Source organism: Oxyura jamaicensis, chromosome 20 (assembly GCF_011077185.1).
Source record: "Oxyura jamaicensis isolate SHBP4307 breed ruddy duck chromosome 20, BPBGC_Ojam_1.0, whole genome shotgun sequence".
Taxonomy (NCBI): domain Eukaryota; kingdom Metazoa; phylum Chordata; class Aves; order Anseriformes; family Anatidae; genus Oxyura; species Oxyura jamaicensis.
In genome coordinates this window covers 12861097-12875433 of record NC_048912.1, presented here as the reverse complement: position 1 = coordinate 12875433, position 14337 = coordinate 12861097, and the positions used below count along the sequence as shown (strand labels likewise).

General features: G+C 50.3%; 1 protein-coding gene and 1 long non-coding RNA gene across 4 annotated transcripts in view; both read right to left on the bottom strand.

Moving 5' to 3' along the window:
• The window catches only part of SLCO4A1 (solute carrier organic anion transporter family member 4A1), a 36961-nt gene extending 32882 nt beyond the window's left edge, over window positions 1-4079 (bottom strand). For both annotated transcript variants that reach the window (XR_004755456.1, XM_035343549.1), the window contains exon 1: window positions 3996-4079. The gene's annotated coding sequence lies outside the window, so the exon portion shown is untranslated. The remainder of the gene's footprint in view (window positions 1-3995) is intronic.
• A 1475-nt stretch (window positions 4080-5554) lies between these two features.
• On the bottom strand, window positions 5555-12421 carry LOC118176539. Of its 2 annotated transcripts, none has more exons than XR_004755458.1 (2): window positions 9030-12421; window positions 5555-8854 (listed from the first exon to the last, which is right to left on the bottom strand). It is a non-coding gene; the product is annotated as an uncharacterized LOC118176539 (long non-coding RNA). The 2 variants fall into 2 exon arrangements; XR_004755460.1 differs by having other exon boundaries at window positions 5555-8392.
• Window positions 12422-14337: the final 1916 nt, after the last annotated feature.

Sequence of the window (14337 nt, the reverse complement as noted above, 5' to 3'; positions counted from 1 at the left end):
CAAGAACACACGAGGGAACAGAAAATCCAGCAGAGCTCATGATCTTTTGATGATGTTTTGAGGAAAATTTTATTTTTGTGTCACGAGCTCGGATCATTTATTAGAGATCCATAACTTAGATGTACTTTTGTTTGTAATCTCTCACTGCCATCAAGAAAATTAACTTCTACCTCATTGTCACAGTGTATCTAAAGCACTTGAGTTCACAAATAGGAAACTGTATAAAAATGAATGCCAGAGAGTAATTTTTCTTGTTCTCTCTCTTTTTTTTTTCTTTCTTTTTTTTTTTTTTTTCCAGCCAGAATATTGCAAAATCAAAGTATTTCAGAGGAAAAAAAATGTTTGGCCTTGCTTTCTCAACATGAAAATGACCCCTAACTCCTTCACACCACTGGGCAATAGTTAAACAGGGTTTGTCAGCATTTTATTTTATTTCTTGGAAGACCCAAGCCAAGCTCTGAGAGTTCAAATGACCGAAGTCTATTGACACCATGCAGCAGTATGTGTTATGCATTAAGAATCTGAATTAAATTTAGTTTGAGTGTAACCACACGTACATCAGTGGCCACAGCACACGAGGAGAGATTGGCCTAATGTCTCTGTTGCACAGGGATCTCAAAAGCTGCCTTAAGGCTCGATACCTTGCTGAACACTGAATGGGGGAACATGAATAACACAGAGCATTTTCCATCACTGACAAACTCCCATTGCTCATAAATTCCTTTACAATCTGGAAGTGCAATGACATTATTTTGATTCCAGCAATGCAGCAATTGCCCAGATCCAGCATTACTTCTGCCTGAAGAGAGATTTAAGGTTAGAATAACATCCTTCTGTTAAAATTAAACACTACACTCCATTGTTTCACGCTCTCTGCTGTACTAATGAGAGATCTGATGCAAAAGCCGCTGAAGTTAGTGGCCCTCTCTGAGCTCTCATCTACATTCACTCATCACTACTACTGAGGTCGGATGTACAATTTTGTCTGGGATTCATAAACCAGATGAAGCCCTTCACCTCTCTCTGAGTATTTTTCACGGAAAGCATTTGCAGAATCTCTTTGTTCTTAACTGGCCCGGTTCAGCATCACTTTTCACACGCTGGGAGGTCACTTGAGGCCAAGACGGTACAAACCTATGTATGTCATGGGGAGGTCTAGAAATAAAGCAGATTTGAAAAGGGAAAGGAGAGTAGCAGCTCTTAGGGGCAGCTGGGGGAGCTGCTGAAGCACGGCGCTTCCCCATTGAGCACAGGGCAGGCAAAGCCCCAGACCCCGCATCCTGGTGCAGCCAGAGCTGTTCCTGCTCCTCTGCACAAAGATCAGCCCCTCGCTGGGCCCAGATAATGTGGTTTTTAAGAGTACTAGAAAAGCAGAACGCATTTCAGGGCAGGCACTGAAAGCCAGACCTGGGCACCAACGCACTTCTGGGCAGCCCACCTCCGAACCGCGCTGCGTGTGGGGAACAGCTCCTGCTGCTTTAGCACCAGCCACCTCGCGTTATTGAGCATGAAATCCAAGGGGGGAACCTGGCCCCTGAAAATGTGCTCAGCATCTCCCCAGCCCATCAGGCCACTGCCGAGCTGCCAGCTCTGCTAAGTGCTTGTGGAAGTCTTGCAAAGCATTTCCACTGCTCACCATTGCACTAAAGGGGTTCTGCAATATGCGAACGTCCCAGGGTCAGAGCCACCAACTACTGGCAGCAGCTCATGGAACAAGGCGAGGAAGACCAGAAACCCAAATGGCAAAGCAGAGCATGTAACCCCTCACCTAAGGGTTGTGACCGAGCCCTTAGGAAAGGCAGGTTGCTGGTGTAGGGACGCTCACTTTAAATGGAAGCAGAAGTGCTCAGGGCGGAATGAACGGAACGGTCAGTGCCAAATAGAGCCACGATTCACTTCTGTGCTACTGCAGGGTAAAAAACCCAAAGCAGAGAGCGGGACCCCAGCACGCTCCACACTGGTAAGGTACACACAAAAAGATTAGGGCTGCCTTCAGGAGTTTGCACGAGGCACAGAGCAGCTGGATGCTGATCTCCCTAAGCCGGTGGATATTTCTTTTGTTAGCTGCTGCTCTCGTCTTCCCCCTTGTCTGTAAATCTCTAAGCTCTGCAAAGATTTCTAGTAAGCCCTCGCTCAGGTACTTCCTGGTTTCCGCAGAAACTGCCAACATTGGCAGCCACCGGGATCCCAGGGGTGGATGCACACACGGGGCAGCGCAGGGCAGGATGCGTGCAGCACGCAGTGGCTGCTCCACGGCGCTGCGGGGCTCCCGGTGAACCCGGCACACCCATGCACACCCTTACACACCCGTGCACATCCTTACACACCCATGCACAGCCTTACACACCCATGCACAGCCTTACACACCCATGCACACCCGCCACCAGTTCCGGCCGAGCTGCAGAGGGCAGGTGGCTGCGGTCGGCCCCTCTGCAGAGGGCTGCTCTCAGCAGCCTCATATCATTTTCGGTAGCCTGCGGGCTGGACCTCTTTGCATATAAATAGCTTCACTTTTTTTTTTTTTTTTTTTTTTTTCCTTTTCATTATTTGACTCACCCTCTCTCTACCCGCCGTTTCATCCTTTCTCACATTTACATCAGCTCAAGGCATGCGTCTCTAAAGATCTCCTTTGTGTTTTCTCCCCCTCGGATGCTGGTTTAATGTGCGATTTTACAACCAAGTGATGCTATCAAAAGTAGAAGCCCAGAAAAAGGGAGAAAGAAATAAAGGGGGAGGGAGGAGAGAGGAGGAAAGAAAAAAGAAAAAAAAAAAAAAGAAAAAAGAAAAAAAAAAAAAAAAAGGAGGAAAAAGGAGGTGCCAGACTGGGATAACTTCATGTTTGTGGTGTGTTGCTTGATACAATCGAGCAGCCTATAAAACGGTAATAAAATGACACATGGCAAGCTTGTACGATTAATGTCCACAAGAGCACTTTGAGCTCAATGAACTGAAAGCATGTTTTTTAGGCAACAATGCTTTTGATTCCTATCATCTGAGCAAATAGGTTAGCAAAAATAATATAGGTCAGACAATGCAAACACTCTGAATTCGGCTCAGCACGCTGCCTGTGCCTTCCTTCCCTAACTTCAGTTACTATTCTCTTGCAGCGAGGCTTGCAGTGTTATTCACATCCCTTTTGCTTGCTGCAGGCATCATTTTGCCGTGCCGCCTCGCTAGCTTTTCTGACTTTCTGCCCTTTCTCAGCCCCTTTTTAATTTCCCATCGAGATTTGCTAAATGGAAAAACAAACAAACAAACAAACAACAACAACAAAAACAATGCTTCAGCTGTGACGAATGTAGCTCTACATAAAAAATACTGTTCTTAGAGCATCACCCGAGGTCTAATGGAAAATCTCCACGCGTTTGGCCACTCCGGGGGCTTTTTCCCTCCCTTGAATCAAGACGCACGTGTCCCTACACTGATGAGCACCGAGATTGCGGGCCCCCCCCCCCCAAAAAAAATCCCCGCACTCCCTGGTTGCAGCACAGCCTCCCCCGGCCGCCCCCAGCCCCATTTCGGGGCTGTCCCGGCGCTGCGGTTCCCCCCGCGCCCATCCCCGCAGCTCGTGGGCAGCGGAGGCTCAGCGGGGGCCCCGCCGCTCCTCTCTCTGACCCCACCGGAGCCTCTGCACCGGGCTCCCGGTGCTCGCCCAGCATCACGGAGCTGACACCGGCGTCCGGTGCCCACCCCGAGCCCCTGCATCCCTCCCTCATCCCTCCAGCATCCTCCCGGTCCCTGTCCCGGTCCCGGTCCCTTCCCGGTCCCTTCCCGGTTCCCTCCCGGTCCTTGTCCCCATCCCTGTCCCCTCCAGGTCCCCATCCCAGTCCCATCCCGGTCCCCCCCCCGGTCCCTTTCCCCATCCCGGTCCCCATTCCGGTCCCATTCCGGTCCCCCCCCCCCCGGTCCCTGTACCCCTCCCGGTCCCCTCCAGGTCCACATCCCGGTCCCCTCCCGGTCCCTGTCCCCGTCCCGGTCCCCCCCCAGTCCCGTACCTGCCGCCGGCCGCCGCCGCCGCCCTCTCGCCGCCGCCCCCCCCCCCGCGCACACCGGCCCCCGCTTTAGGGGCGGGCACTGCGCCCTGACGGACGGGGCTTTCCTCCAATCGGCGGCGGAACCCGGAGGAGGCCGGGCCAATGGGGAGGGGGGAGAGGGGAGGCCAAAGCGAAAGTGGGGGGAGAGGGTCGGGGGGGGAGGGGGGGGGGAGATGGAGGGAGGGAGGTGGGGATGGATGGATGGATGGATGGATGGATGGATGGATGGATGGATGGAAGGAGGGAAGGATGGGGGGGGAGAAGGGGAGAGGGAGGGGGCCAGGAGGGGAGAGGGGCAAGGGGAGGATGTGGGAAAAGGATGGAGAAGGGTTAGGGAGAGAGCAGGTGCAGGAGCAGGTGCCTGGGGCCAGGATGCCCGTTGCCCCCCACCGGCCCTGTGCAGCCCCCCAGGGGATCCCAGCCTTTCTGTGCCTGGGGAGGCAGAGTGGGGTATGGATGGGGGATACCCCGCAGGGGAAAGCCCGCTGTAAGGGGCCGCAGCTGTGGTGGGAGAGAGCGGCAGGAATTTAACCGTGGCCTCCTGCTATTGCAACCAGCCGAGCCCACGTAAAAGGCAGAAAAACCGTCTGAGAGCAGATGCGTGGGTATTGCTGCACCAGGGGCACAAACACAGCTATCGCGGTGCTATCTTTATCAGGGCAATGCGGTGCCAAATGCTACCAGGGCAGGCTCTGCTGGGTTAATGATTGCAAGGCGAGTGCTGCTCCGGAGCTGAATCGTGGAGGAGAGCTGCAGATGTTGTGCTGCAACGCTGCGGGCACGCAGCCCGAGCCCCGCCGTCTGCACAAACACGGCCGTCTGGGCCTTTTCCTCCTGTGCCCGGTGACTTGCTGCCACCACGGTTGGTGGCACAGGCACTGAGGTGGCCCTCGAGCATGGGCGAGTCCCGGGGCAGGACCCGCACCCTGCAGGATGGAAAGCACCTGGGCAGGAATAATGCCAGCAGAAGTGACACGGGCATGGCGAGAGGCTCTAAGCATGCAGCTCCCGCCTGCCTACCGGTGCAGCTTCTGCAGCGACTCTGCATTAATTGGCAGAGCTGTTCCACATCCCTTGGGAATTTGGCCTGTTTCTGCATGCTAAAAGCTAAATAATTCAGGCACTGCATGTTTAGCTCTTTAAAGTGCAATCAGTTCTCCATTACCCAGCGTGCGCAGGATTGCCAGGGTAATGGAAAACCCCAGCAAACGCTGCGTGCGGTGGCAAGGAGGGCGAGGGAAAGGCATGGCCAGAGGCTGGTGAAGCTGCCTCCTCCTCATCCTCTGAGGCACTGGCACCAGCACGGAGCTGGAGGCTGCTGCCTTTTTGCCCCATCCTTCTTGCTGTGCCCAGTGGAGGGGAAGGTGGATGGACTTGCAGGGTTTTTTTTTTTGCTTTCACTGAACGGGCTAAATTGGGAGCTGCTGAATAAGCTTTTAAAGGAAAATTAAATGTAGGAGATCCTGCTGCTTGTGATGTGCTGTGGTCAGGAAAAACAGGAAGCGTTTGCTCCACAGACATACACTGATACTGGTTTATTATATACAAATAGTTTGATAAGCCATGTGCTGAAATTAGGACCTTGTTTTGGCTGCTGCTGTAAATCACTGATGAATAAGACCCCGTTTTAAACCGTTTATGTTTCAAATAAACGGGGAGAAAAGGACAGCAGATGTGCAAAAGTGAAATGGTGCATCAAAAGCATCCGAGCTGGGGAAACCCCCCCGCGTTTCCTGCTCAGCCCCATCACCCAAACCCTGCTCGTCTCTGGCTCCAGCTTCAGGGTGATGTATCCCCACTTTGCTCATGTCTCCAGCTGCTTTTGGTCCATCCTGCCTCTGGTGAGCTTGTCCTCAGAGGTGCAGAGGAATTATTTGTCTTAATTTCTGGAGAATTTTTCATTCAGCATCTCAAAATGTTTTACTTCTTAAGTGATGGAGACGTAAGGATGTGGAGCTTGTCCTATGGATTTGCATGAACTAGTGATGGCTTTGATAAGGTGCCAAAGGGAGAAGATATGGAAAAGAAGGACAGACGTGGCCTGGAAGAAATCAGTCTGCCATCTCTGCTTCCCCTGTCTCAAGGTGTCTGTTCCAGGAGCACGTTAGTTTTAGTGTCCCCATCATGTCCAGAGCCAAGCATCCTCCCAGAAGGACCAGGCTCATGCACAGGGACCTCTGTAGCAGTCTCAGGGGATAGGAGAGGACCAAGATTCATTCACCACAGCTACAGAAAGGCGTGAGGTGTGTGCAAGACAATGAAGTGTGCATGAGTAAAGGTGCGTTGCAGAAGAGATGCAAAAGTCCTCGCCAGACTGCAGTTCCTGTCCTGCTGTGAGCCACAGATGCCTCCTCAAAAAGAGACCTGCCCTCGCACCACAGTGAGGAAGGGTGACCAGGAGACACAGCTCCGTCCCCTGTACCACCAGGGCTCTGTGCAGCTGTGATCTGTGTCGTCCTCCTTGGCAGCATCTGGTGCAAATCTCCCTCATCTCTGCTCATCTCTCATCTGGGGCCATCTCCTTTTGCTGCCGCCTCTGTCGAGCTCGGCCAGCCTGGATCAGGAGCTGTGCAAGCAGCTGATGCTGCTGGTGGCTTTTCTTTTCAAATCAAAGGGTACCACGATTGTGCTTGGCTGGAACTCACTGGTGAGCACAAGGCTGAGGCCACCTAGGCCTCGATCCATTGCCAGAGCTGAGAACTACCATGGCAATGACAGTAATAAACAATGGCAAGGAGATTGGTGATCATATTAATGTTATTATTAACTAACATTATCATTGTTATAGCATTCCTATTATATGGATTACCTTTTCCTTGGGTTTGGAGGCTGTGATCACTTTAGTTTGTCTGAAATCCCAATTTTACAGGTCATGTTAACACACGCAGATATACCTGCACTGATTGTGTGTGTGTGCTAGCTGGCCATTTAATATTTCACACCGGGATGGATTTACCACGTGTTGCATCTCTGTCAGGAGCTGTGGGAGTGTTCAGACACATACTTCTGGGCTGCTCGCTTTTATCAGTCTACATAAATCATTAAAACTTGGGGTTTAATGAATGCAAATGCAGTGCCACAGAAGGGAAGTCAGTTTGCTGGAGGCACTCTGCGAGCTGGAATCGCTCCATCGACCGAGACTGCTGAACGATGTTTCTTCAAGTTCAGTCCTGTAAGTCACCTGGGACTTGAGATGATTGCGATGCTCTTTGGGCTAAATCTGTGCAGACACAAACCTCATTAACACCGATCAAACGAAACTGTCCTCGTTTCTCCAAGATCCATGCAGCTGACTAGGAAAGCAGGGGAGCTGTGACATATTCATCATAGGCAGTCCGGTTCTGGCAACATGTACATTTTTAATATCGTTAAGTGTGCATGCACTTACGAGATTGGGTTAGCATAGTCATAAACAATTTATTTAAAGACACGCTGTCTAACAGATTTCTGGTGCCTTAATGATCATTTCCTAATATTGCTGTTATAAATACTTCCATGATTCACATCTCCTGTTGCAGAACAAGCAACAAATCTCTAGGAAGGAAGTTCAGAACTGGATTCTTTTTCTAAAAAATGCTCTTTAGAGTTGTATTATAACTCTAATTTGAGCCAGAAACTCATTCACAGGAAACACAAAACAAACAGCCAATACGGATGTTTTTTTTCAAGTGCTGCTTTGCAGTGGGAAATGCACTTCTGAAAATCTCCCCTGTGATTTTTACCAGACTTTTTGTTGCTCTATCTCTGTCAGATCCCCTTGGTTTTGCAAAGTAGAGCATCAGTATCTGTCCTGCTCAGCTTTGCCAGGTGTATTTATCATTACGAGAGCAAGGGATCCCTTAAATGAAAGGATCAGGTAGCAAGCTGTAAGCAAACTCTTGCCCAGCTCCTGATTAAACAATGGCAATCGTTTCCAGAGGGCTTTGCAGAGCCTGAAAGTATAACCGTGTTCAAAGAGGGATTAGACAAATTCCTGAATGACATATGCCTCGGCGGCTGTTAAACCCGATAATCTCAATGCAAACCTTTTGTTCGGGATGTCCCTGAGCTGGGGATTGCCAGCAGCCAGGGGAACATCGTGGAGGGAGCGATCGCTGCCCTGCATGTCCTGCTCGCCTCTCCATGGTGCAGCCACTGCACCCCTACCAGCACCACACTGCGTGGCCATTGCTCTGCATTGCCAGGAAATAAATCCAGGAGCTCTGCTGCTGAGCATGTACCAAGTGTGATGTGGTACTATTAAAAGACTGGAGGGAGAGCTGTAGCTTCTCTTTCAGCTGTTTCCTGAAAGATTTCTGGAGAGCGTGAGCTCTTTTTGGTTGGGCCCTTTCCATCAGGTGATGCACTGCCCTTTCTTCCTAAGATGGAGAGAAACAAAGTGATTTCTTGCACTCCACTCGAGTTTTATTTGAATGAAAGGTGACGTTACATGGGAAAAAATCATGGGAAAGTCCAAAGACTTCATTATCCAAGGAGATCAGTTGCTGAAGCTCAGTGCAGCAGCTGTAGGCACCTTCCCACAGTCTGAACAGCCCCCAACAGCCAGCCGGGCTGAGGGAGCGCCAAGGTCACTTCAGGCTGAGCAGGCAGGAGAGGAGTTGTGTGCCTGTGATGATGATACGCACACTATTTTTCTCTTTCAGCTGCTTTTTGGCAGCTGAGGTTGGTAGAGCAACACCACAGGGTGCACATTGTGGACACAGCCAGGGCAGTGCTGTCACCAAATCCGGGTAAATGCCACCTCAGGCAGGCTCTCAGCAGTCCACGGCTCTCCTTTCTGTGTGTCACTGGGCTGCAGCTCCCCAGCCAGACAGGGAGTCCTGCAGAAATGCAAGCAGTAATTAACAGCAACCACATTTACAATCCAGATCACCGCATGGCTGCAAAATTTAAGTTCTTTGAGCATAACTACCCTGCTCAGTTCTTACTTAGAAGGGACCACAGCCCCTGGCCTGTCTCCTGAGATCTGGTGAGGCTCACAGCACTGCACCTTACCTGTACTGGGTACTGGACCTGGATTTCTGCTCCGGGACAGGCTCCGGCGCCGCAGAGTGCTGCAGTGGGGAGCTGCGGGAATGCCCCAGCCCATGGTAGCAGCGAGGGTTTGATCTCACCCTGGTCCCACTTTTCATCTGGTCCTTTCACTGCAGGGAAAAAGCTATGCAGAATAATCAGAGAAAAGCATATGAAATGTTAGCTAATATTTCACGGTAGCACGGCAGCTCAGAACTCATCGCTGTGGTGCACGTAGCTGGGCATAGGAAAAATCACCTGCACCGTGGGTTTGCTTCTCCACCTGCTGTGCTTTTGGCACCGTGTTTGATGGGAATATTTGCTCCTCGGTCAGTGACAGCGTGAATGCCACCGTGCCAAGGAAGAGCAGGCTGAGCTCGCTAGGCCCTCACAGGGTAGAAGTGAGGCTGGAGCATTGCGCACCGCATCCCAGCACCGCTCGTGCAGGGGCTGTGGGGCAGAGCCTCGGTGCAGTGCTTTGGGCTTTGGCTGGAAGCGAGTTGCCATGGTCAGCACCGTGTGTTTGTACAGCAAGGGTAGATCGTATCATCGGAGCAACACCCTTCCTCTGTGCTCGCGTTTTTAAAGGGCGATTGCACCATTGAACCACCCACTTGTACTTCTTCTCCCTTGCTAGGAGACCAGGGAAAGAGGTTACGTTCAGTCACTGAAGGTTTTACATTTTTTTAAAAAAATAAAGTCTGATGAAAAAAAACAATATAACTGAGGCTTGAACTTTTAATGACTTTGTTTTGTAATCTTTTCAAAGAAAGATTCCTGTTAAACTGACCAAGCCTTTTAGCTCTTTTTGTTATTGGCTTAAAGCCTTGGCACTGAGTGTTGCCCCAGACCTCATGCACTGTGCTATTCACTCTACCCAATTTCCCCTTTGGATTTTGGTAAATGTTGGCACTGCAGCGTAACAAAGTACAGACATTTACTGACAGCGATTTCATCTGCCTGTATGATCTGGGAGATAATCAGGAATATCACGTGTATGTGAAGGAAATACTGCAGGATGATATGTAGTGTGCTTAGTTAGCTGTATTGGAAAGATTTCCAGATAGTTATTGATCTTCCAGCCCTGTAATTAGTTCAGAGATTACTAGCATAGAAAATATTGCTCTAGAAATTGATTTTTTTAATTGTTCGTTGCACCAAAACTACAGTATCCCGGCAAAGCATGTCAAATGTTTTCTGCAGAGGAAGACTTTGAACTTTGGAAAAATATTGCCACTGTAAACACGGGGAAGAAATCATAGGGCTGATTATTTTGCTATCTTAGATAAGGCCCAGATCTCGCCAGCTCTATCTGCTTTCTAAAATCCATCCTTATAGTGTTTCTTGCAGGATCAAGGTCTAAAGGAGAGATTGGACCCGGCTGTGAAATCTAAAGCGCCGGCAAGTCTGTGTGCATCAGGATCCGAGCAAACATCGGCTCTACCCCTTGGTGCAGAGCTCCCACCTGGGGGACATCACAGTGTGCTGGGGCAGGTGCTCACCACAGAGCATTTTTCATTTGATTTGTGCCTGTCCACCAGCACGGGCAGCTTCTGCAGTTGGCTGGGAGCTCTGTGTCCCCTGGGAGGGAGAAAACTCCTCTGCCCCCTTTCCCACTCGATGGAGCTGCCCTTGATCTCCGTCACGAGGGGCCGCGCAGATGCTGTGGTGCTGGCAAACAGCTACCAAAGGGCTGTGGCTACGTGCTGGGGAAACACATTTCTGAGCATTTTGTGTGTTTTCTACTCCATCTTGGTCTCGGTGTTGATGCTTTATAAGTTCAAAGTTTGCACTCTTTCTGTCGCTGCCAGGGCTGTTTATGAGTGCAGTAAATGCCAGGAATGCTGACCAGTTGCCCTGAACTCTGCCCCATTCCTATGGCAAGGCTTGGGTTTCACAGGTAGCTGAGCACTCCTGAAAAAAAGCCCCACTTACCACAGCTTGGGCCATGCATGAATCCTTTTTCCTCTCCTAGCCCTGCAGCAGAGCAAACTGAAGGCTCAGCGCCATTCACCAGAAAGGTTGATGGGATACAGCCGGGAGCAGCTCTGTCTTGGCAGCTGCCACGTCTTTCTCATCTGAAACCATCCTTGCACGTGCTGCTTCCTTGTTGTAATTAAAACCTTAATCAGCTCAACATCTCATTGCTGAAGAATGACTTGGCATTTGGCATGCTGGCAGCTATCAGACAGTGACAGGCTGTGGCATCTCCAGCACTCAGCAGAGGTCAGAAGTCGGCCCCTGCAGTGTCCTTGTCCCTCGGGTCCTGGGTGCACGTCGCACACCGTCTCTGCAGCTCCTCTCCCTGGTTAGTGCTCTTTTTTTTTGTTTTTAATTCTCTTTCAGGATGGTAAGGGGAGATGACAGGAAAGGGATGGAAAGATTGGGGCCATAGAAAAGCTGAGAGTTAGGACAGTGGTCCTGTCCACAGGAGCTTTAATTTTTCCTCTTGCTCACCCAGCACTTTACGAATGAGGTGCACAGGGATTAACAGGCACTTGGCCAAGGGCGGTGACTTCTCGCACAAGTATACATGGCCAAAGGCAGACACACGAATAACTGTCCATTAGAAACACCCCGTGGTAGCTCCTCATCCCCATCCCACGTGCCCCATGTGTCCAGATCCGTGTGACCCCAGCCCCACCTGCAGCCAGGGCTGTTCCTGTACTGCCATGAACCCCACAGCGAGAAGCTGCATCTGCACAAATGAGTGTGCCCTGAACCTGCCAGGGCTGGAATTTCTATTGGTTTATTGCTTCCAGGCAACATTTTTTCATCTGTATTTATCAGCTTCTTCAGGGGAGTTTGTCCTCCCCATCCCCATCTCCATGCTGGGTGACTCAGCAGCAGCGTTGCGCACACGGAGTGGGAGGTTGTTTGTGGAAAACAGGGGTAATTGCATCCAGCAAGAACCCAGCTTCCTCTTCCAAAGAAACTGGTATTTCTAGCATGATAATGGCAGATGTTTCCTATCGGAGCACAACCAGGAAACCCCAGCAGAGTCAATGAGGGCATTGCAGTTTGGGATGTTTATCAGGATTATTTAATTCCAGGGCACAACTGGCCCAGACATTAAACAAATCAGTTGCATCACTCCTCTAAAAAACTTGCAAACCAAGGGGTTGGGTAGGCAGCAAAACCCCCAAGAGATGATTTTCGAGTTACAGAGATTATGCATTCTGCACTAGTCATGCAGGCAGGCAGAAAATTTGGTTAAAAGTTCTTCCAGAATCTGTGAAATCCCAGGAAGGAAGAAGACATGCTCATTCTATAAAACCCCAAACCATATAATAACAAAAAACAGGCCAATTGGGCAATCTTTGGTTTGGTGGAGAAAGTGCTTCTGCAACTCTATAATTCCCAAACACACCCAGTCCTGGAAAAAAAAAAAAAAAAAAAAAAAAAAAAAAAAAAAAAAAAAAAAACTTAGGAAATGTCTCAGAAGATGGGAGGTGTTTCAGCAAAAGTAAATTTAGCAGAGCCTGAATGCCCCTGGCACCCTCCCATGCCTGCTCGTGGCAGCCCCTGAGGCAGGCAGCAGCAGCTGGCGGTGTCAGACCAGGCCCCAAATTCCCCTCCTTCACCTGCAGTCATTGCACCAGCACATTTTTAATCTTTGCAGAAAAATGGTATCACTGTCTGCATCACTACGCAATAGTCCTGTAGGAGATGGGTGAGGAAGAAAAGAAGGGGGAAATGCAGCTTTATTCTGTGCCTCCCTAGGCAATTTGGGGGGCTCATCTGACTCGCTGGGACATGGCTATGGGGAGTGAATTATAAGTGCCTTCCTCACCACCCCTTGCTCCAGGACAGGTGGACATGCACAAATGAAGTATTTTACCCCATTATTTCACCCACATCTAGTCTTGGTGTACCTTATTCCTCCTCATTTAAGGCAGAGAAGCTGCCGTGGGGCCAGGAGGGAATGTACCACGGTGCTGCCACAGCCATGCACCCATAACACGGCTCATAACATGCATTTTGGGGGGTTACCCACTCCATTCCCGAGGTCAGAAAATGTGCAGGGTGTGTCCTCAGTTCTGCCCCTGGCACCAGAGAATTGCCTTGAGAGTATTTCTCAATTCCCAACTCCCCTCTGAATTCCTACTGGGATAAAGACGGGAGTGGCTGCGTTAGACCAGTCTCACTCTCCCATCTAGTGGTAAAACAAGGAAAGTTGGTCAAGATTTAAAAAAAAAAAAAAAAGAAAGAAAAAAAGAAAAAAAAATGATCTAAGAAACTTTATATTTCTGTGGATTTTGGGGTCGGGCTGAGCACGGTACTATTAGAGTTGTGGGTTCAGTTAAATTCATCCAGCAGGATTGGCCCAGACCTGATCCAGAGGAAAACACAGCTCTGATTCCTGTGGGGTCTAGGGGAGCCCTGCTCCAGCAATAAGCCAAGAAGTAAAGAGACCTGCACATGGATGACTATGCCCTGTGTAAAGCACTAACAGCTTGGGTCTAAAAGCGTGCACTTGAGCAAACAAAGCTCTCGATGAGTGGGTGGTGGAAAGCAGTTCAGCACGAGCTGCGCCTTCCCACACGTAGCTTCTTACCTTCAGCCAGCCCTCAGGGCTGCTCAGGCCCCCTGCATTGAGCAGCATAACACGTTGAAGTTCCTTCTCCTGCCCCTGCAAACCTTCAGCACAACCACGGGTCCCCCGAAATAGCCGGGGAGGTAGAAACCGCTGGTGGCATGGACAGGGAAGGAAACCACGGTGTCGCGCTCAGGAAATGCGGTGTGGGAAAACTGAGAAGGCAGCAGGGCTGCTGCGCTCTGCAAGCCCTCTCACTGTGTCCACTCCACCTGCAGAGCCTGAAATTTCAGCCATGCAATGGCTTTCACGAGCCTTCTGCTCCCCAGAGATGACTGGGGAGATGAGGCAGGGCAATGTGTGTTGCTTCAGCCCGAGCTGGGAGGGAAGGGTCCCACCTGTCCCACAAAACTTTAACAGGATCAAGGTGATTCAGGCCCCCAAATCTCATTTTTTTCCCCATGAATAACTGATGGAAAACCAGCTCAGCCCAAAGCCAGCGACCAGTCCCATGGGGCTGCTGCTGTCTGGACAGGAGAGGTGCATGGCTCGGGTCCTGCTGGCCCTGGTTTGGGATGCCCCGATCCTGCTCAGTTCCAGCTGAGCCCCGAACTGCTGCGCACTTGAGGAAGATTTATGTTCTTCTGTCAGATCGAAGAATCGTGGCATTTCCTGGAAGGTTAGATGATGTTTCATTTTCAGCAAATAAGGTCAAAAGCACAAAGCAAAAAAAAAAAAAAAAAAAAAAAAAAA